This window comes from Nerophis lumbriciformis, linkage group LG07, assembly GCF_033978685.3.
Source record: "Nerophis lumbriciformis linkage group LG07, RoL_Nlum_v2.1, whole genome shotgun sequence".
In the NCBI taxonomy this organism is placed as follows: domain Eukaryota; kingdom Metazoa; phylum Chordata; class Actinopteri; order Syngnathiformes; family Syngnathidae; genus Nerophis; species Nerophis lumbriciformis.
Genome location: NC_084554.2, coordinates 53,913,285 through 53,937,815, shown reverse-complemented (window position 1 = coordinate 53,937,815; position 24,531 = coordinate 53,913,285). Strand labels below are relative to the sequence as shown.

Sequence of the window (24,531 nt, the reverse complement as noted above, 5' to 3'; positions counted from 1 at the left end):
CTCGTGGTAGTCCGAAGTGTCCCAATACTTTTGTCCAGTTGTAGTCCTAAGTGTCCCAATACTTTGGTCAAGTTGTAGTCCTAAGAGTCCCAATACTTTTGTCCAGTGTAGGTGTTCCAATACTTTTGTCCAGTTTAAGTCCTAAGTGTCCCAATACTTTTGTCCAGTTGTAGTCCTAAGTGTCCCAATACTTTTGTCCAGTTGTAGTCCTAAGTGTCCCAATACTTTTGTCTAGTGGTAGTCCTAAGTGTCCCAATACTTTTGTCCAGTTTTAGTCCTAAGTGTCCCAATACTTTTGTCCAGTTGTAGTCCTAAGAGTCCCAATACTTTTGTCCAGTGTAGGTGTTCCAATACTTTTGTCCAGTGGTAGTCCTAAGTGTCCCAATACTTTTGTCCAGTTTTAGTCCTAAGTGTCCCAATACTTTTGTCCAGTGTAAGCGTCCCAATACTTTTGTCCACTGGTAGTCCTTTGAAGCCGAAACAACAAACGTGCTCAGAGGAGATATTGTTTGAAGACAGGTGACCGGTTTTTACAAAAATTTTGTTTTGAAGGGGGAATTGCAAACTTCCTGTACATTTTTGCTGAAGGATGTCAATCTATGAAATGTAGGTCTAAGTGAGACCTAGTCCTAAGTGTCCCAATACTTTGGTGAAGTTGTAGTCCTAAGAGTCCCAATACTTTTGCCCAGTGTAGGTGTTCCAATACTTTTGTCCAGTGGTAGTCCTAAGTGTCCCAATACTTTTGTCCAGTTTAAGTCCTAAGTGTCCCAATACTTTTGTCTAGTGGTAGTCCGAAGTGTCCCAATACTTTTGTCCAGTTTTAGTCCTAAGTGTCCCAATACTTTTCTGCAGTTTTCGTCCTAAGTGTCCCAATACTTTTGTCAAGTGTTAGTCCCAAGTGTTCCAATACTTTTGTCCAGTTCACGTCCCAAGTGTCCCAATACTTTTTTTCCAGTTTTAGTCCTAAGTGTCCCAATACTTTTGTCCCGTGGTAGTCCGAAGTTTCCCAATACTTATGTCAAGTTTTAGTCCTCAGTGTCCCAATACTTTCGTCAAGTTTTGATCCTAAGTGTCCCAATACTTTTGTCCAGTTTTAGTCCTAAGTGTCCCAAAACTTTTGTCCAGTTTTAGTCCTAAGTGTCCCAATACTTTTGTCCAGTTGTAGTCCTAAGTGTCCCAATACTTTTGTCCAGTGTAAGCGTCCCAATACTTTTGTCCACTGGTAGTCCTTTGAAGCCGAAACAACAAACGTGCTCAGAGGAGATATTGTTTGAAGGCAGGTGACCGGTTTTTACAAAAATTTTGTTTTGAAGGGGGAATTGCAAACTTCCTGTACATTTTTGCTGAAGGATGTCAACCTATGAAATGTAGGTCTAAGTGAGACCTACATAGAGGTTTTTGTTTCATGTCTCTCCGACCTTCCACACCGACAATATTTCAATTCAATTTTCCTCTAATTATTTTTGATATACCGTAAGATAAATAATAATAATAATTAAAGCTGCAAGCAGCGTTGGTCGGGCCCGCATATTTGGCAGCTGCTAGTCCTAAGTGTCCCAATACTTTTGTCCAGTTTTAGTCCTAAGTGTCCCAATACTTTGGTCAAGTTGTAGTCCTAAGAGTCCCAATACTTTTGCCCAGTGTAGGTGTTCCAATACTTTTGTCCAGTGGTAGTCCGAAGTGTCCCAATACTTTTGTCCAGTTTTAGTCCTAAGTGTCCCAATACTTTTCTCCAGTTTTCGTCCTAAGTGTCCCAATACTTTTGTCAAGTGTTAGTCCCAAGTGTCCCAATACTTTTGTCCAGTTCACGTCCCAAGTGTCCCAATACTTTTTTCCAGTTTTAGTCCTAAGTGTCCCAATACTTTTGTCCCGTGGTAGTCCGAAGTTTCCCAATACTTATGTCAAGTTTCAGTCCTCAGTGTACCAATACTTTCGTCAAGTTTTGATCCTAAGTGTCCCAATACTTTTGTCCAGTTTTAGTCCTAAGTGTCCCAATACTTTTGTCCAGTTGTAGTCCTAAGAGTCCCAATACTTTTGTCCAGTGTAGGTGTTCCAATACTTTTGTCCAGTGGTAGTCCTAAGTGTCCCAATACTTTTGTCCAGTTTTAGTCCTAAGTGTCCCAATACTTTGGTCAAGTTGTAGTCCTAAGAGTCCCAATACTTTTGTCCAGTGTAGGTGTTCCAATACTTTTGTCCAGTGGTAGTCCTAAGTGTCCCAATACTTTTGTCCAGTTTAAGTCCTAAGTGTCCCAATACTTTTGTCTAGTGGTAGTCCGAAGTGTCCCAATACTTTTGTCCAGTTCACGTCCCAAGTGTCCCAATACTTTTTTCCAGTTTTAGTCCTAAGTGTCCCAATACTTTTGTCCCGTGGTAGTCCGAAGTTTCCCAATACTTATGTCAAGTTTTAGTCCTCAGTGTCCCAATACTTTCGTCAAGTTTTGATCCTAAGTGTCCCAATACTTTTGTCCAGTTTTTGTCCTAAGTGTCCCAAAACTTTTGTCCAGTTTTAGTCCTAAGTGTCCCAATACTTTTGTCCAGTTGTAGTCCTAAGTGTCCCAATACTTTGGTCAAGTTGTAGTCCTAAGAGTCCCAATACTTTTGTCCAGTGTAGGTGTTCCAATACTTTTGTCCAGTGGTAGTCCTAAGTGTCCCAATACTTTTGTCCAGTTTTAGTCCTAAGTGTCCCAATACTTTTGTCCAGTTTTAGTCCTAAGTGTCCCAATACTTTGGTCAAGTTGTAGTCCTAAGAGTCCCAATACTTTTGCCCAGTGTAGGTGTTCCAATACTTTTGTCCAGTTTAAGTCCTAAGTGTCCCAATACTTTTGTCTAGTGGTAGTCCGAAGTGTCCCAATACTTTTGTCCAGTTTTCGTCCTAAGTGTCCCAATACTTTTGTCAAGTGTTAGTCCCAAGTGTCCCAATACTTTTGTCCAGTTCACGTCCCAAGTGTCCCAATACTTTTTTCCAGTTTTAGTCCTAAGTGTCCCAATACTTTTGTCCCGTGGTAGTCCAAAGTTTCCCAATACTTATGTCAAGTTTTAGTCCTCAGTGTCCCAATACTTTCGTCAAGTTTTGATCCTAAGTGTCCCAATACTTTTGTCCAGTTTTAGTCCTAAGTGTCCCAAAACTTTTGTCCAGTTTTAGTCCTAAGTGTCCCAATACTTTTGTCCAGTTGTAGTCCTAAGTGTCCCAATACTTTGGTCAAGTTGTAGTCCTAAGTGTCCCAATACTTTTGTCTAGTGGTAGTCCTAAGTGTCCCAATACTTTTGTCCAGTTTAAGTCCTAAGTGTCCCAATACTTTTGTCTAGTGGTAGTCCGAAGTGTCCCAATACTTTTGTCCAGTTTTAGTCCTAAGTGTCCCAATACTTTTGTCTAGTCGTAATCCGAAGTGTCCCAATACTTTTGTCCAGTTTAAGTCCTAAGTGTCCCAATACTTGTGTCTAGTGGTAGTCCGAAGTGTCCCAATACTTTTGTCCAGTTTTAGTCCTAAGTGTCCCAATACTTTTCTCCAGTTTTCGTCCTAAGTGTCCCAATACTTTTGTCAAGTGTTAGTCCCAAGTGTCCCAATACTTTTGTCCAGTTCACGTCCCAAGTGTCCCAATACTTTTTTCCAGTTTTAGTCCTAAGTGTCCCAAAACTTTTGTCCAGTTTTAGTCCTAAGTGTCCCAATACTTTTGTCCAGTTGTAGTCCTAAGTGTCCCAATACTTTGGTCAAGTTGTAGTCCTAAGAGTCCCAATACTTTTGTCCAGTGTAGGTGTTCCAATACTTTTGTCCAGTGGTAGTCCGAAGTTTCCCAATACTTATGTCAAGTTTTAGTCCTCAGTGTCCCAATACTTTCGTCAAGTTTTGATCCTAAGTGTCCCAATACTTTTGTCCAGTTTTAGTCCTAAGTGTCCCAAAACTTTTGTCCAGTTTTAGTCCTAAGTGTCCCAATACTTTTGTCCAGTTGTAGTCCTAAGTGTCCCAATACTTTGGTCAAGTTGTAGTCCTAAGAGTCCCAATACTTTTGTCCAGTGTAGGTGTTCCAATACTTTTCGTACAGTGGTAGTCCTAAGTGTCCCAATACTTTTGTCCAGTTTAAGTCCTAAGTGTCCCAATACTTTTGTCCAGTTGTAGTCCTAAGTGTCCCAATACTTTTGTCCAGTTGTAGTCCTAAGTGTCCCAATACTTTGGTCAAGTTGTAGTCCTAAGAGTCCCAATACTTTTGTCCAGTGTAGGTGTTCCAATACTTTTGTCCAGTGGTAGTCCTAAGTGTCCCAATACTTTTGTCCAGTTTTAGTCCTAAGTGTCCCAATACTTTGGTCAAGTTTTAGTCCTAAGAGTCCCAATACTTTTGTCCAGTGTAGGTGTTCCAATACTTTTGTCCAGTGGTAGTCCGAAGTGTCCCAATACTTTTGTCCAGTTTTAGTCCTAAGTGTCCCAATACTTTTGTCTAGTGGTAGTCCGAAGTGTCCCAATACTTTTGTCCAGTTTTAGTCCTAAGTGTCCCAATACTTTTCTCCAGTTTTAGTCCTAAGTGTCCCAATACTTTTGTCCCATGGTAGTCCGAAGTTTACCAATACTTACGTCAAGTTTTAGTCCTCAGTGTCCCAATACTTTCGTCAAGTTTTGATCCTAAGTGTCCCAATACTTTTGTCCAGTTTTAGTCCTAAGTGTCCCAAAACTTTTGTCCAGTTTTAGTCCTAAGTGTCCCAATACTTTGGTCAAGTTGTAGTCCTAAGAGTCCCAATACTTTTGTCCAGTGTAGGTGTTCCAATACTTTTGTCCACTGGTAGTCCTTTGAAGCCGAAACAACAAACGTGCTCACAGGAGATATTGTTTGAAGACAGGTGACCGGTTTTTACAAAAATGTTGTTTTGAAGGGGGAATTGCAAACTTCCTGTACATTTTCGCTGAAGGATGTCAATCTATGAAATGTAGGTCTAAGTGAGACCTACATAGAGGTTTTTGTTTCATGTCTCTCCGACCTTCCAAATGGGAGTTACAGGCAGTTTTGTCATTTTCTTTCTTCCGATGAGCAGTTTTTTCTGCATTTTATTCCAAAATTGCGAGAGCGCAATTTTGAGTTTTTTTTATTAGATCGCAATTTTTGCCAGTCCTGATGTGTGTGTTCAGTTCAGTGAGTTTCGAAGCGTGTTAAGGGGGTCAAATTACAGCTCAAAGAGGCAAAAGTGACTGTTTTTAGTACATTTTTGTCTTGAAGGGGGAATTGCCAACTTCAATTTCTGCCCGAGAATGTACAATTAGGAAATCTAGGTCTAAGTCAGACCTACATAGAGGTTTTTTGTTTCATGTCTCTCCGACCTTCCTAGTGGGAGATACAGGCAGTCTAGTTTTTTTTTTTCCTAGGGGGCGCTAGAGCGCAATTTTGAGTTTTGGGGTAAAAGGCAATTTTCGCAGGTCAAATATGGTGAGTTTTGAAGCATGTTAAGTGGGTCAAATTACAGCTCAAAGAGGCGGTCGGTATAATAATTATAAAGAATAATAAAACCTTACAAATTCAATAGGGTCCTCTGTCCCATTGTAAAAGGACTCCCATTGGGATTCCTTTTACAATGGGCCTTGCGGGCCCTAATAATAATAATAATAATAATAATTTCATTTAACCTAACTTTATACAAAAGCAGATTGCTACTCTTACACAACACTTCCTGATGTATAATACACTGCAAAAATGTCCATTTCTGTCACTTTATCCTGCATCCTCTTTAAAAGTCCAACATTTGGACAACCATCTGATATCACACCTGCCAGCTTGTCCCATTTCAGTCCTAACATGTCCAAACACGCAAAAAAAAATTTTCAAGGTAAAAAATGATTTTCAAGGTACAAAAAAATTTTCAAGGTAAAAATTTTTTTTCAAGGTAAAATTTTTTTTTCAAGGTAAAAAATGATTTTCAAGGTACAAAAAAATTTTCAAGGTAAAATTTTTTTTTCAAGGTAAAATTTTTTTTTCAAGGTAAACATTTTTTTTCAAGGTAAAAAATGATTTTCAAGGTAGAAAAAAATTTTCAAGGTAAAATTTTTTTTTCAAGGTAAAATTTTTTTTTCAAGGTAACTTTTTTTTCAAGGTAAAAAATGATTTTCAAGGTACAAAAAAATTTTCAAGGTAAAATTTTTTTTTCAAGGTAAAAAAATTTTTTCAAGTTAAAAAATGATTTTCAAGGTACAAAAAAATTTTCAAGGTAAAATTTTTTTTTCAAGGTAAAAAAAATTTTTCAAGGTAAAAAATGATTTTCAAGGTACAAAAAAATTTTCAAGGTAAAATTTTTTTTTCAAGGTAAAATTTTTCTTTCAAGGTAAAAAATGATTTTCAAGGTACAAAAAAATTTTCAAGGTAAAATTTTTTTTTCAAGGTAAAATTTTTTTTTCAAGATAAAAAATGATTTTCAAGGTACAAAAAAAATTTCAAGGTAAAATTTTTTTTTCAAGGTAACAATTTTTTTTTCAAGGTAAAAAAATGATTTTCAAGGTACAAAAAATTTTTCAAGGTAACATTTTTTTTTCAAGGTAAAAATTTTTTTTCAAGGTAAAAAGTGATTTTCAAGGTACAAAAAAATTTTCAAGGTAACATTTTTTTTTCAAGGTAAAATTTTTTTTTCAAGGTAAAAAATGATTTTCAAGGTACAAAAAAATTTTCAAGGTAACATTTTTTTTTCAAGGTAAAATTTTTTTTTCAAGGTAAAAAATGATTTTCAAGGTACAAAAAAATTTTCAAGGTAAAATTTTTTTTTCAAGGTAAAAATTTTTTTTCAAGGTAAAAAATGATTTTCAAAAAAAAAAAAAAATAAATAAAAAAATAAATAAATAAATAAAAAAAGATTTTCAAGGTACAAAAAAATTTTCAAGGTAAAATTTTTTTTTCAAGGTAAAATTTTTTTTTCAAGGTAAAAAAGGATTTTCAAGGTACAACAAAATTTTCAAGGTAAAATTTTTTTTTCAAGGTAAAATTCTTTTTTTCAAGGTAAAAAATTATTTTCAAGGTACAAAAAAATGTTCAAGGTAAAAAAAAATTTTCAAGGTAAAAAATGATTTTCTAATTTTTTTAATTTTTTAAAAATGTTTTTAAATGCTTTTATTTTTTTATTTTTTTTTCAATTTGTAAAATGTTTTAAACTTTTTTTTAATTTGTAAAATTTTTTAAAACAATTTAAAACAATTTTAAATGTTTTTAATTTTTTAAGCAATTTTAACAATTACAATTTTTTTTAGGGTTAGGTTTAGGGTTAACCTATGTGAACAAGTCATTACCTGTGGTTGTCTCTTTAATTGACTGCATGGCTGCCGGCTCCTCCGTGATTTGAAAGTCTTGCAGTTATCCCACGTAAAAGAAGATGAGCAGCTGGGCGGTGTTACGGACATTGCAGTTCTCCCCCAAAGCCAGCGAAAAACAGTCAAAGTCGGCCGTTCTGTTCTTCAGCTGAAGCTCCAAGTTTCCAGCGATGGTCTCAACCCGCCTCGTTACAGTGCGTCGGGAGAGTGACACGTTCTCAAATGCGCAACAGAGTCCAATAAGCACTCCTTAATAAACTCTCCGTCAGAAAGCGCCTTACTTTTTCTGGCGATTTTGTGAGAAATGACGAAACTTGTCCTAAAAGCTGCATCTCTGGGGGCCGTAGAATGCCCAGGTCTGGTTTTTGGAGGACAAACATGACACAAACCTTCCAAATTGTTAGAAAAATCTCAATGTTTGTATTAAACATGCTTCACTGATGAGAGGTTTTGTCCTACTAACTTTGGCGGTCCTTGAACTCACCGTAGTTCGTTTACATGCGCAACTTTCTCCGACGCTGCCACAGAAAGACGTGATTTACGCCACCCCTCCTTTGTCTCGTTTTGTCCACCAAACCTTTTATGCTGTGCGTGAATACACAAAGGCGAACTTAATTGAAGACAATAATTGATGCTAACATGCTATTTAGGCTAGCTGTATGTACAAATTGCATTGTTATGCCTTTTTGTAGCTATATTTGAGATAATTTAATTTCCTTTACTTATGTCCTCTGCGTATTTAATTTATATTTGCATGTATCGTGACATTACCTGTATGTAATGTTGGCTGCATTTCTGATGATAGTTGTTTGTACGCCATGTTGTTCCAGACCACAGCAAACGTTACCGAGCTTGCAAAGAATGACTTTTAAAGTAATTTTGATAGTAGGCTAATATAGCTAATATAGAAACTTACATCATTTGTTGTCTTCATTATAACACTTATATAAGTCTTTTTAAAGTCATTTTGATAGTAGGCTAATATAGACACTTACATCATGTGTTGTCTTCATTATAACACTTATATAAGACTTTTAAAGTCATTTTGATAGTAGGCTAATATAGACACTTACATCATGTGTTGTCTTCATTATAACACTTATATAAGACTTTTAAAGTCATTTTGATAGTAGGCTAATATAGACACTTACATCATGTGTTGTCTTCATTATAACACTTATATAGTACTTTTAAAGTCATTTTGATAGTAGGCTAGTATAGACACTTACATCATGTGTTGTCTTCATTATAAGACTTATATAAGACTTTTAAAGTCATTTTGATAGTAGGCTAATATAGACACTTACATCATGTGTTGTCTTCATTATAACACTTATATAATACTTTTAAAGTCATTTTGATAGTCGGCTAATATTGACACTTACATCATGTGTTGTCTTCATTATAACACTTATATAATACTTTTAAAGTAATTTTGATAGTAGGCTAATATAGACACTTACATCATGTGTTGTCTTCATTATAAGACTTATATAAGACTTTTAAAGTCATTTTGATAGTAGGCTAATATAGCTAATATAGACACTTACATCATGTGTTGTCTTCATTATAACACTTATATAAGACTTTTAAAGTCATTTTGATAGTAGGCTAATACAGCTAATATAGACACTTACATCATGTGTTGCCTTCATTATAACACTTATATAAGACTTTTAAAGTCGTTTTGATAGTAGGCTAATATAGCTAATATAGACACTTGCATCATGTGTTGTCTTCATTATAACACTTATATAAGACTTTTACAGTCATTTTGATAGTAGGCTCATATAGACACTTACATCATGTGTTGTCTTCATTATAACACATATGGAAAACTTTTAAAGTAATTTTGATAGTAGGCTAATATAGCTAATATAGACACTTACATCATGCGTTGCCTTCATTATAACACTTATATAAGACTTTTAAAGTCATTTTGATAGTAGGCTAATATAGCTAATATAGACACTTACATCATGTGTTGCCTTCATTATAACACTTATGTAAGACTTTTAAAGTCATTTTGATAGTAGGCTAATATAGACACTTACATCATGTGTTGCCTTCATTATAACACTTATATATGGCTCCTTCAACATTGTTTGGTTGCCGTCCCCTGGGTTAGATGGTTAAGAACAAGTGGCTCAGCAAGTAGTACAACCATTAAGGGTTCATGGTTCGATTCCAGCTTCCGCCGTTGTGCACTTGGGCAGGACACTATGCCATTATTGCCCTCTGGGTTGCCCACTTAGTGAATATCTTCTTCTTAGTATTTCCAGTATTCTAATTGACTTGTGCTTTGTTTCGTGCAGGCCGTTCATTTCCCTCCACTGGAACTTGTGTCTCCTAACCGCTCAGCACGTCCTCGTTTCGCGTGAAATAACTTATTTAGTAATACAATCTATTATCCAGTTCCTCTCTTAAAGCATGTTTTGTTCAGAACGCCGGCGTTGTCAAGTCATTTAGCGTAATGTAGGCTAACATACAATGTGTCTCCTCAGTCCTCAGAGAATGTGGTGGAAAGTAAACTAGGTCACAAATAAGTGTCTTGGTTACACGCTCATTCATATTTAGACAGGTTCATGCTAAGTGGAAGCCAACTGGAGAAGCCAAACCCTCAGATATATATTCCTTCTTTCTCTTTCTGGGTGTGTGCTAAGTCAGGACAGCACAACCTGATCATGTAAGGAGATGTTTGTGTGGAAGTGTCTGGAAAACAACTGCTTTAAGTCATAACTCAAACGTTGGCATTAAGCTAGACAGGTAGTCTTTTCTCAAGTATAGAGCTATCACTTTTGCATTCCGAAGTTCCATTTAGAGCCTCTTTTCCTACAATAAGTGATCCAATCCACCTGTGAATGTCAAAATAAGGGGCCTTATCTTACTATGTCGTCAAACTAAAATACCACTATTTACTTAAACTTGGTGATTTGCTTTCTCCAGGGTGAATATGAACATTTACTATATGTGGGACATAATATGAGTTAATTAATTCACTTCAGTACAATTTATTACTGGTCTAAAAAGAACAACATTATACAAATTAGAGTACGATGCAAACTACTAGTTTATGTTTAAATTAAATAAACAATTATTTTGAATCATCTTTTGTCATTTGTATTCAATGTTTTTGTTTTATAAAAAGTATTGGAAAAAAATCGTAAAAAAATCCCAAATTGAATATTTTGTGAAATAAATCAGGGATTTTATTTTCAGGCCATCACAGGACAGCACAACCTGACCATGTAAGGAAATGTTAGTGTGTAAGTGTCTGGAAAACAACTGCTTCAAGTCATAACTCAAACGTTGGCGTTGAGCTAGACAGGTAGTCTTTTCTCAAGTATAGAGCTATCACTTTTGCATTCCGAAGTCCCATTTAGAGCCTCTTTTCCTACGAGAAGTGATCCAAGGATTTTAATTTCTGGCCATAACGCCCAAGCCTGGTCCTTAGACCGAGAACCAGGTTTGGCTTCTAACTGTTTATTCATTTATTTTCCTGTGGAAGCTCAACCGGGATTGACTTAAGTCTAAACTTTGAAAACAAATATAAGACTCGGCACCTGGCGAATGAGTAATGACGTCCAATCCGACGTGGAGTGTGATGATAAAGGTCAAGAAAATGAGGCGCTACCCCCCAACCCCCCTGGAAAAGCCAAACCATCAGTTAGTTATACATTCCTTCTTTCTCTTTCTGGGTGTGTGCTAAGTCAGGACAGCACAACCTGACCATGTAAGGAGATCTTTATGTGTAAGTGTCTGGAAAACAACTGCTTTAAGTCATAACTCAAACGTTGGCATTAAGCTAGACAGGTAGTCTTTTCTCAAGTATAGAGCTATCACTTTTGCATTCCGAAGTCCCATTTAGAGCCTCTTTTCCTACAATAAGTGATCCAAGGATTTTATTTTCAGGCCATCACAGGACAGTACAACCTGACCATGTAAGGAAATGTTAGTGTGTAAGTGTCTGGAAAACAACTGCTTCGAGTCATAACTCAAACGTTGGCGTTGAGCTAGACAGGTAGTCTTTTCTCAAGTATAGAGCTATCACTTTTGCATTCCGAAGTCCCATTTAGAGCCTCTTTTCCTACAAGAAGTGATCCAATCCACCTGAGAATGTCAAACTAAGGGGTACGATGTGTATGTTTAAATAAAATAAAAACTTATTTTGAATCATCTCTTGTCATTTGTATTCAATGTTTTTGTTTGATAAAAAGTAGTGAAAAAAATCGTAGTCCCATTTAGAGCCTCTTTTCCTACAATAAGTGATCCAAGGATTTTATTTTCAGGCCATCACAGGACAGTACAACCTGACCATGTAAGGAAATGTTAGTGTGTAAGTGTCTGGAAAACAACTGCTTCGAGTCATAACTCAAACGTTGGCGTTGAGCTAGACAGGTAGTCTTTTCTCAAGTATAGAGCTATCACTTTTGCATTCCGAAGTCCCATTTAGAGCCTCTTTTCCTACAAGAAGTGATCCAATCCACCTGAGAATGTCAAACTAAGGGGTACGATGTGTATGTTTAAATAAAATAAAAACTTATTTTGAATCATCTCTTGTCATTTGTATTCAATGTTTTTGTTTGATAAAAAGTAGTGAAAAAAATCGTAAAAAATCCCAAATTGAACATTTTGTGATAAAATCCGGGATTTTATTTCCAGGCCATATCGCCCAGGCCTGGTCCTTAGACCAAGAACCAGGTTTTGCTTCCAACTGTTTATTCATTCGGAATTAACTTAAGTCTAAACTTTGAAAACAAATATAAGACTCGGCACCTGGCGAATGAGTAATGGCGTCCATTCCGACGTGGCGTGTGATGATAAAAAGACATATTAAGACGGGCGTCTTGTGTTTTTGCCAACAGGTTATAATACCGCCGCACCGCAAGAGTAATTGCTTCATATACATTTCCATCCCACGAAGGATTCCATTAAAAAAAGGGAATTATTTGCCTGAAATGCTTTGTTCTCATAAGCTTGTGTCGGCGAGCTGCTAAATACAGTCTTATCTGCGCCAAGAAAAATGGGGAAAGCAGGCGGTGGGTTGCATTCCCCCCCCATGATATTCAAACTAGTCTGTTTTTCAATTTAGATAAAAGCAGCCCGTTTGTGCTCGTCACCGAGGTTAATAGTCAAAGTTGACAGATAAGCTGCCGCCGTCCTCTGCTTTGAGACTTTTATTTACATAAAATACGAATTTGGCATCTTCTACGTAAAATGTGTCCCGACAAGATATTGAGGTGAATTGGAACGTGTACATTTTTCTTCTACGATTGTAAACCAGCGCCCATTTCACATAATCTTTGACGGGATTATTCTACAAAACCCAAAAGCAGTGAAGTTGGCATGTTGTGTAAACAAAAACAGAATACAATTATTTGCAAATCCTTGCAAAGACAAGATACTTAAAGTTCCAACTGAGAAACTTATTTTTCTTTTGCAAATAAACATGAACTTAGAATCTAATGGCAGCAACACATTGCAAAAAATACATTTTTACCACTGTGTTACATTGCCTTTCCTTTTAACAACACTCAGTAAAGGTTTCGAGAACTGAGGAGACACATATTTGAAGCGTTCAATGGGAGACAGGTCTGGACTGCAGGCAGGCTGCACTCTTTTACTATGAAGCCACGCTGCTGTAACACGTGGCTTGGCATTGTCTTGCTGAAATAAGCAGGGGCGTCCATGACATACTTGCCAACCCTCCCGAATTTTCCGGGAGACTCCCGAAATTCAGCGCCTCACCCGAAAACCTCCCGGGAGAAATATTCTCCCGGAAATCTCCCGATTTTCAGCCGTAGCTGGAGGCAACGCCCCCTCCAGCTCCATGCGGACCTGAGTGAGGACAGCCTTGCCAACAGGGTGACAAGAACTAAATCATCCAGACTAGGGATAAATTGTATTATTATGTTTATCTTACCTAAAAATAAATATATTTCTTAATTAAAAAAATTAAAAATAAATACATGTTTTACTATATTTTGCTAAAAACATCAAAATTAATTGTATTTTTATTTGTATCTTTTCTGACCCATTATTACATCCAGCCATAGAATTATACATTAAAATAAACATGTTTGAAATAATTAATTTTAAATTGTCGTAATAATTCATTTAAAATGACCATATTTAATTACTAATATAATTGCTTGTTTATCAACAACTTTAGCATTTTATTCATCACATTTTGAAGCTCTCAGAAGCCAAGTTATGTTATATTCCTTAAGATTTATTTATGCAAGTTTGAAGTATCAATTATATAAACACAGTTTTGTTTTCATATTTTCAGGATATATATATATATATATATATATATATATATATATATATATATATATATATATATATATATATATATATGTCTTAATAAGGTTATCCAAAAAATAGTGCTCGATACCGTAGTAGAGCGCAATATATGTATGTGTGGGGAAAGAAATCACAAGACTACTTCATCTCTACAGGCCTGTTTCATGAGGGGGTTCCCTCAATCATCAGGAGATTTTAATGGGAGCATTCACATACCATGGTTTATATAGGGCACAGAGTGGGTGGGTACAGGCTGGCGTAGGGGCGAACGAAACAACATCATCTGGTACAACCCCCCATACAGCAGAAACGTCTCAACTAACATTGGACACAAATTCCTCAATCTGATTGACAAACACTTTCCCAAAGACAACACCCTAAGAAAAGTATTCAACAAGAACAACATTAAATTGAGCTACAGCTGTATGAACAATATACGACAAATTATCTCAAACCACAACAAAACAATTGCAAATGAGCCGTCGGCCCCCGGACAGAGCGACTCCAAAACCAACAAAGGCTGCAACTGCCGCAAGAAACCTGATTGCCCTCTCAACGGGGGGTGCTTACAAACATCAGTTGTTTACCAATCTAAGGTAACACGCAAGGACATTAACACATCCGACACATATGTAGGATTAACCGAGGGAGAGTTTAAAACCAGATGGAACAATCACAAGGCTTCTTTCAGGAACCAAAACCTGCGGAATACCACAGAACTCAGCAAACACATTTGGGACCTCAAAGACAATAATGTTGAATATTCAATAACATGGCAAATTCTTGCATCCAGCACACCTTACAATAGTGGTAATAAAAGATGCAACCTATGCTTGAAAGAGAAACTGTTTATTATTTACCGTCCAGACCTGTCATCCCTCAACAAGCGCAGCGAAATTGTATCAGCATGCCGCCACAGACGGAAACACCTCCTAGGTAACACATGAGCCAATCACCACGCCCCTACGCCAGCCTGTACCCACCCACTCTGTGCCCTATATAATCCATGGTATGTGAATGCTCCCATTAAAATCTCCTGATGATTGAGGGAACCCCCTCATGAAACAGGCCTGTAGAGATGAAGTAGTCTTGTGATTTTTTTTCCCACACATACATATATATATATATATATATATATATATATATATATATATATATATATATATATATATATATATATATATATATATATATATATATATATCCTGAAAATATGTAAGTTACCCATGTCTTGGTCACTAATACACCCCCATACCATCACACATGCTGCCTTTTGGTACGGAGGACACAACATCCACAGTTTCCAAAAAACAATTTGAAATGTGGACTCGTCAGACCACAGAACACTTTTCCACTCTGTATCAATCCATCTTAGATGAGCTCGGGCCCTGGGTGTTGTTGATAAATGGCTTTGGCTTTGCATAGTAGAGTTTCAACTTGCACTTACAGATGTAGCAACAAACTGTAGTTACCGACAGTGGTTTTCTGAAGTGTTCCTGAGCCCATGTGGTGATATCCTTTACACGCCGATGTCGCTTTTTGATGCAGTATGATGCAGTTCCGTAATATCATGGCTTACGTGCAGTGATTTCTCCAGACTCTCTGAACCTTTTGACGATATTACGGAGCGTAGATGGTGAAATCCCTCAATTCCTTGCAATAGCTTGGTTGAGAAATGTTGTTCTTTAAACAATTTGCTCAGGCATTTGTTGACAAAGTGGTGACCCGCTCGCCCCGTCCTTGTTTGTGAACGACTGAGCATTTCACGGAATCTACTTTTATACCCAACCTGTTCCCAATTAGCCTGTTCACCTGTGGGATGTTCCCAATAAGTGTTTGATGAGCATTCCTCAACTTTCTCAGACATTTTTTGCCACTCGTGCCATCTTTTTTGAAACATGTTGCAGGCATCAAATTCCAAATGAGCTAATATTTGCAAAAAATAACCTTTTTTTCCCCAGTTTGAACGTTAAATACATTGTCTTTGCAGTCTATTCAATTGTATATAAGTTGAAAAGGATTTGCAAATCATTGTTTTCTGTTTTTATTTACCCAGAGGTGGGACCAAGTCATTGTTTTGCAAGTCACAAGTAAGTCTCAAGTCTTTGCCCTCAAGTCCGAGTCAAGACAGGCAAGCCCCGAGTCAAGTCCAAAGTCAAGACTGGAAAGTCTCAAGTCAAGTCCTAAGTCCTGCATTTTGAGTTTCGAGTCCTTTCAAGTCCTTTTAACCACAGACTAATATATTAACACAGATTGTGTATGCTTTTCAAACGCTGTATTTATTTATTAAAACAAGTGCATTTTAAATTGCAGGAAAGAAAATTGTGCTGACATTGCACTTTATAATAGCACTATTAACCAGTCATTTTAAACATGAACTCATTCCTTTACAGAACAAACACATTGAAAAATAAAGTGCAAATGTACTTATTTGTACAAAAGTGTTAACATTGAAAAAACATGACATATACGTGAACATAACAAAAAAGTTGTACTTTTTATATGTCAGGGCCCTATGCTGCATTGCATTTGCAAAAGACCAAATTAGCCAAGAGTCTGTCAGTCATTTGTGCACGATGGGGGCGTAGTATGATGCCACCATGGCTGAAAACTCGCTCCACTGGAGCACTGGAGGCAGGCACTGCCAAGACTCTCATGGCCACTCGGAACAGTGAAGGAAGAGTCTTCATGTTCAATGCCCAGAACAAAAGGGGGGAGAGAGTTGTTTTGGGTTGGTGCACTACTTGTAAGTGTATTTTGTGTTTTTTATGTTGATTTAATTAAAAAAAGAAAAAAAAATATATTTCTTGTGCGGCCCGATACCAATCGATCCACGGACCAGTACCGGGCCGCGGCCCGGTGGTTTGGGACCACTGAGGTAAACAACCAACAGTATGTCAGAAAGCTAGCTAGAATGGTACACATATTCATAATATAGTATACATTTTAACTGACCTTTATTTTACTATTTTTGTCTTTTTTTTAGGTGGCTAAAATACGCGGTGCTGCTGACCGCCGTCTAACGTTACGTGTGATATATTGACTAACGTAACCCTGCTTAAAAAAAAATCACTGAACAAAAAGTATGAATAAGGTAGTGAACTGCAACAGATTCCCGTGTTTGCAATAACGTTATAACGTTAGCAGTGAGTTTACAGCCTCACTGATTTAATAACTACACAGCAAATAAAAGTCACGTTACTTAGCCAATAAACGTTATCTTACATTCAAAACTTACCGTTCTTTGTGCAACTTCAAATGCCGGACGAAGTTGGAAGTTGTTGCCTCTCCATCAGTCATTTTCGAACCGCATGTGTTGCATACTGCAAACCGTTTTGTGTTGACCACCTCGTAATTTTTATACCCAAACGAAATTATTTTAGGTATCATTTTTTGTTCACTGGCGTGTGGTTTGGACATGTCTTCTTCGTTGGTTGTCCTGCAATTTGATTGGATGAATGCTGTGTGATGAAAACAAAGTAGATCTAATTTGATTGGCTGTTGTACTGAGAGCACACCAGCTGACACACGCAACGCTGATAGACAAGTCCATCCATCCATCCATCCATCTTCTTCCGCTTATCCGAGGTCGGGTCGCGGGGGCAGCAGCCTAAGCAGGGAAGCCCAGACTTCCCTCTCCCCAGCCACTTCGTCCAGCTCCTCCCGGTGGATCCCGAGGCGTTCCCAGGCCAGCCGGGAGACATAGTCTTCCCAACGTGTCCTGGGTCTTCCCCGTGGCCTCCTACCGGTCGGACGTGCCCGAAACACCTCCCGAGGGAGGCGTTCGGGTGGCATCCTGACCAGATGCCCGAACCACCTCATCTGGCTCCTCTCGATATGGAGGAGCAGCGGCTTTACTTTGAGCTCCCCCCGGATGGCAGAGCTTCTCACCCTATCTCTAAGGGAGAGCCCCGCCACCCGGCGGAGGAAACTCATTTCGGCCGCTTGTACCCGTGATCTTGTCCTTTCGGTCATGACCCAAAGCTCATGACCATAGGTGAGGATGGGAACGTAGATCGACCGGTAAATCGAGAGCTTTGCCTTCTGGCTCAGCTCCTTCTTCACCACAACGGATCGATACAGCGTTCGCATTACTGAAGATGCCGCACCGATCCGCCTGTCGATCTCACGATCCACTCTTCCCTCACTCGTGAACAAGACTCCGAGGTACTTGAACTCCTCCACTTGGGGCAAGATCTCCTCCCCAACCCGGAGATGGCACTCCACCCTTTTCCGGGCGAGAACCATGGACTCGGATTTGGAGGTGCTGATTCTCATCCCAGTCGCTTCACACTCGGCTGTGAACCGATCCAGTGAGAGCTGAAGATCTTGGCCAGATGAAGCCATCAGGACCACATCATCTGCAAAAAGCAGAGACCTAATCCTGCAGCCACCAAACCAGATACCCTCAACGCCCTGACTGCGCCTAGAAATTCTGTCCATAAAGGTTATGAACAGAATCGGTGACAAAGGGCAGCCCTGGCGGAGTCCAACCCTCACTGGAAACGTGTCCGACTTACTGCCGGCAATGCGGACCAAGCTCTGACACCGATTATACAGGGAGCGAACCGCCACAATAAGACAGTCCGTTACCCCATACTCTCTGAGCACTCCCCACAGGACTTCCCGGGGTACACGGTCGAATGCCTTCTCCAAGTCCACAAAGCACATGTAGACTGGTTGGGCAAACTCCCATGCACCCTCAAGGACCCTAGACAAGTACACAATGAAAAATACGGAGCGCTCCCGAATAACTTTGGGTTTTGGGGAAAGTAGCAAGTCATGTCAAGTCATGTCAATTCAAAAGGCTCAAGTCCAAGTGAAGTCACAAGTCATTGATGTTAAAGTCTAAGTCGAGTTGCAAGTCTTTTTACATTTTGTCAAGTCGAGTCTAAAGTCATCAAATTCATGACTCGAGTCTGACTCGAGTCCAAGTCATGTGACTCGAGTCCACACCTCTGCCATTTACACAACTTCACTGCTTTTGGGTTTGGTATGAAGGAAATATGCCCTTAGATAGCTTCAGATCCAGCTCATCCAGAGATTGGTTGCTCTTGCCCCCAGGACAAGGGGGATCTTAAAGCAATGCCGGTTTGGATTTTAGGAGGATTTTCATTTGGCTAAATCAATTGTGAGGACTCGCTTGATCAAATAAAAGCCTTTTGTTCAACGATTCCTCATATTTGGTCCATTCACACCACCAAGACGCCTCAAAAGAGCCGCTGTAATAATAAGACGGGCGTTTTTAACGTGTCTGTCATGACCATGTTCTTGATTTTTGAAAGCATCAAAACGTTGCACCTAATGATCCCTTGTGGAATTCTGTCCCTGTGAATGCTATCCTGACTCTCTCTCATCAGCGCTTCCCCCGTCAGCCAGGACCGTCTGGCAGCTCTTTTCTTCTCAGATCCCTTAAATTCCTCACCTTTTCATGTATCGGGAGGCTTTTTCGCCTTTATTTGAAAGACTCCCATGTGATTACTTACATTTTGTTCAAGTATGAGGGAACTAGATAAGTCCGCGCTGCCTTTTTGAAGCAGTATAAAGCCTGTAATACTTCATATCAGGCACAAAAACACACATGGCGATACTAGGATGATAAACATTTGCGTCGTTTAAACACAGCGGCATACTCTCCTCTCACTCCAGTGATTGAAGCCGTATTTATAGAGCACAATTTGTACACAAGGCAATTCAAACAGAAAATTACAATATGGCAAAAATTAAAATGAAATGATCATAAAAGTAATAATTAAAATCATAGCTATTACAATGGAGTTCAGGGTGCGCATCGTGCATTCAACCAATTGCACGGAACTCTAACTACAAAGATGATGGACCGGCCTGCGGAAAGTCTCAAGTTAAAATATATATATATATATATATATATATATATTAATATACTGTATATATATATATTTTTTTTTTTTTTTTTTTTTTAAATCTATCCTTTCTAATCCATTTCTACCGCTTGTTACTCTCGGTGTCGCATAGCCGCTCAGGCAAATCATATTGCCTGATGCCAATTAACGTGTAAGGAATATATATATATATATATATATATATATATATAAATATATATATATATATATATATATATATATATATATATATATATATATATATATATATATATATATATATATATATATATATATCCAGCCCGGCCCCCGGCCAAATTGTTTTAACCCAATGTGGCCCGAGTCAAAAATTTTGGGGACCCCTGATATAAACAAAACAATTGTCCAAATGACACCGTAATGGCCGAATTAAAGGTAACTACAAACGTGACCAATGTGAACATGGTAAATTTAGGCACAAAATAAAATAGAACAAACAACAAATATAGAAACACACATTTTTACAATGGAGTTCAGGGTGCGCATCGTGCAGTCAACCAATTGCACGGAACTCTAACTACAAAGATGATGGACCTTTTGACTTAAGTCTTTGCATCTTACCGTTTTGTTATTCTTATCATAACAATCATAATTCAAATTAAAATCAAAAAAGGTGTCAAACTAAATTTAGCTCAGGGGCCGCATGGAGAAAAAATATATATATATATTTCCAAGTGGGCCAGGCTGGTAAAATCATGGCATAATAACTCAAAAACAAAGCCAACCTCAGATTGTTTTTCTTTGTTTTACTTTGACCAAACATAGAACGAGCCAATTCTGAAAACGTGCACAGGAAAATAATCTTCTTGGCAAAACACTTCAAGTTAGTCGAAAATACTGAGGGGAAAAAAAAAAAAAATCTGTCCAGTTTCAAAAACACCAGGAATAACACAACGGACTTAAACAAGACCGCCGCATTGGTGACATCTGCAACTGCCACAACACTTTCATTTTTCATCATTTAGATATTACAATTATAATATAAACGTGGGGTCCCCAAAACTACGGATACGGCCCGCCATCTTCCAAAATCCGGCCTGCGGAAATTCTCAAGTTAAAAAAAAAAAATATATATATATTAATATACTGTATATATATATTTTTTTATTTTATTTTTTTAAATCTATCCTTTCTAATCCATTTCTACCGCTTGTTACTCTCGGTGCCGCAAGAAACCTGATTGCCCTCTCAACGGGGGGTGCTTACAAACATCAGTTGTTTACCAATCTAAGGTAACACGCAAGGACATTAACACATCCGACACATATGTAGGATTAACCGAGGGAGAGTTTAAAACCAGATGGAACAATCACAAGGCTTCTTTCAGGAACCAAAACCTGCGGAATACCACAGAACTCAGCAAACACATTTGGGACCTCAAAGACAATAATGTCGAATATTCAATAACATGGCAAATTCTTGCATCCGGCACACCTTACAATAGTGGTAATAAAAGATGCAACCTATGCTTGAAAGAGAAACTGTTTATTATATACCGTCCAGACCTGTCATCCCTCAACAAGCGCAGCGAAATTGTATCAGCATGCCGCCACAGACGGAAACACCTCCTAGAGCCAATCACCACGCCCCTACGCCAGCCTGTACCTACCCATTCTGTGCCCTATATAAACCATGGTATGTGAATGCTTCCATTAAAATCTCCTGATGATTGAGGGAACCCCTCATGAAACAGGCCTGTAGAGATGAAGTAGTCTTGCGATTTTTTTTCCCACACATACATATATATATATATATATATATATATATATATATATATATATATATATATATATATATATATATATATATATATATTTAACCTGACTCTCGCCAGGGTGCGTATATATATATATATATATATATATATATATATATATATACAGGTATATATATATATATATATACATGTATATATATACTGTGTATATATATATATATATATATTTTTTTTTTAATCTATCCTTTCTAATCCATATATATATATATATATGTATATATATTTGTATATATATTTTTATATATATATATATATATAAAAGTCTCAAGTTAAAAAAAAAAATATATATATATATACTGTATATATATATTTTTATTTTTTTATTTTTTTTAATCTATCCTTTCTAATCAATTTCTACCGCTTGTTACTCTCGGTGTTGCATAGCCGCTCAGGCAAATCATATTGCCTGATGCCAATTAGTGTGTAAGGAATATTTATATATATATATATATATATATATATATATATATATATATATATATATATATATATATATATATATATATATATATATATATATATATATATATATATATATATATATATAAATAAATAAATAAATAAATTATTATTATTATTATATATATATATATATATATATATATATATATATATATAACAAAAGGCATATATATATATATATATATATATATATGCCTTTTTTTATATATATATATATATATATATATATATATATATATATATATATATATATATATATATATAAATAAATAAATAAATAAATTATTATTATTATTATATATATATATATATATATATATATATATAACAAAAGGCATATATATATATATATATATATATATATATATATATATATGCCTTTTTTTTATATATATATATATATATATATATATATATATATATATATATATATATATATATATATATATATATATATATATATATATATATATATAACAAAAGGCATATACATATATATATATATATATATATATATATATATATATATATATATATATATATATATATATATAAAACAAAAGGCATATACATATATATGTATATATATATACATATATATATATATCCAGCCCGGCCCCCGGCCAAATTGTTTTAACCCAATGTGGCCCGAGTCAAAAAGTTTGGGGACCCCTGATATAAACAAAAAAATTGTCCAAATGACACCGTAATGGCCGAATTAAAGGTAACTACCAATGTGACCAAAGTGAACATGGTAAATTTAGGCACAAAATAAAATAGAACAAACAACAAATATAGAAACCCACATTTTTACAATGGAGTTCAGGGTGCGCATCGTGCAGTCAACCAATTGCACGGAACTCTAACTACAAAGATGATGGACCTTTTGACTTAACTCTTTGCATCTTATCGTTTTGTTATTCTTACTTGAACTATTGGTGGTTGTCAGCAGGTGGAAAAAAAATAGTTTAAGACACAGCAAACTAATAATAATGCCCAAACCGTCATGTGGGATCATGGTATTATCTGACAATTTGTACGTAAAAACATACAATAATCTAATGCAAAGGCTTTTTTGTACAATATTATCAAGAGGCGATTGTATTATTTACTGTTATCAGCGGCCCTCTGAGGTGTTGTGGCCCCTCAATTAAAAAGAGTTTGACACCCCTGAGAGGTAGAGATTGGTACCTTTCACATTTGAATCAATTTATAATATTAGCACATATTCAACACGTTGTTTTCCTACACTTCTGTGTCTCTTTTGCAAGTAATGCAATTATATATGCATATATATATATATATATATATATATATATATATATATATATATATATATATATATATATATATATATATATATATATATATATATATATATATATACATATGTCTTAATAAGGTTATCCAAAAAATAGTGCTCGATACCGTAGTAGAGCGCAATATATGTATGTGTGGGGAAAAAAAATCACAAGACTATTTCATCTCTACAGGCCTGTTTCATGAGGGGGGTACCCTCAATCGTCAGGAGATTTTAATGGGAGCATTTGCATACCATGGTTTATATAGGGCACAGAGTGGGTGGGTACAGGCTGGCCTAGGGGCGTGGTGATTGGTTCAGGCTATCGATGCTGTCATCTAGCAAAGCTGAATTTGACCAAACAACCCCCCCGTACCAAAAAGCCCTTGATGAAAGCGGATACAATTTCACCCTCACCTATGAACCCACGCCAGGAAACCAGCCAAAAAAGAACAGAAAACGAAACGGCATCATCTGGTACAACCCCCCATACAGCAAAAACGTCTCAACGAACATTGGACACAAATTCCTCAACCTGATTGACAAACACTTTCCCAAAGACAACAACCTAAGAAAAGTATTCAACAAGAACAACATCAAATTGAGCTACAGCTGCATGAACAATATACGACAAATCATCTCAAACCACAACAAAACAATTGCAAATGAGCCGTCGACCCCCAGTCAGAACGACTCCAAAACCAACAAAGCATGTAACTGTCGAAAGAAACCTGATTGCCCCCTCAACGGGGGATGCTTACAAACATCAGTTGTCTACCAATCTAAGGTAATACGCAAGGACATTAACACATCCGACACATATGTAGGATTAACCGAGGGTGAATTCAAAACCAGATGGAACAACCACAAGGCTTCTTTCAGGAACAAAAACCTGCGAAATACCACAGAACTCAGCAAACACATTTGGGACCTCAAAGACAATAATGTTGAATATTCAATAACATGGCAAATTCTTGCATCCAGCACACCTTACAATAGTGGTAATAAAAGATGCAACCTATGCTTGAAAGAGAAACTGTTTATTATCTACCGTCCAGACCTGTCATCCCGAAATTGTAACAACATGCCGCCATAGACGGAAACACCTCCTAGGTAACACATGAACCAATCACCACGCCCCTAGGCCAGCCTGTACCCACCCACTCTGTGCCCTATATAAACCATGGTATGCGAATGCTCCCATTAAAATCTCCTGACGATTGAGGGTACCCCCCTCATGAAACAGGCCTGTAGAGATGAAATAGTCTTGTGATTTTTTTTCCCCACACATACATATATATATATATATATATATATATATATATATATATATATATATATATATATATATATATATATATATATATATATATATGCATTATATAGTAGACTTAGAGCCGGATTTACTCCAAAATAAAATAGTGTGTACTCTCGAGTGGACATGTTGCGTGTGATCTACTAAGACCGCCTGTGCTTTTGTATTCATTTTAATTTAATTTAATGTTAATAATA

General features: G+C 36.7%; 1 protein-coding gene across 1 annotated transcript in view; it reads left to right on the top strand.

The window, feature by feature from the left end:
- Window positions 1-24,531, top strand: part of LOC133609344 (partitioning defective 3 homolog) — a 963,929-nt gene that overhangs the window by 607,421 nt on the left and 331,977 nt on the right. The window lies entirely within an intron of this gene.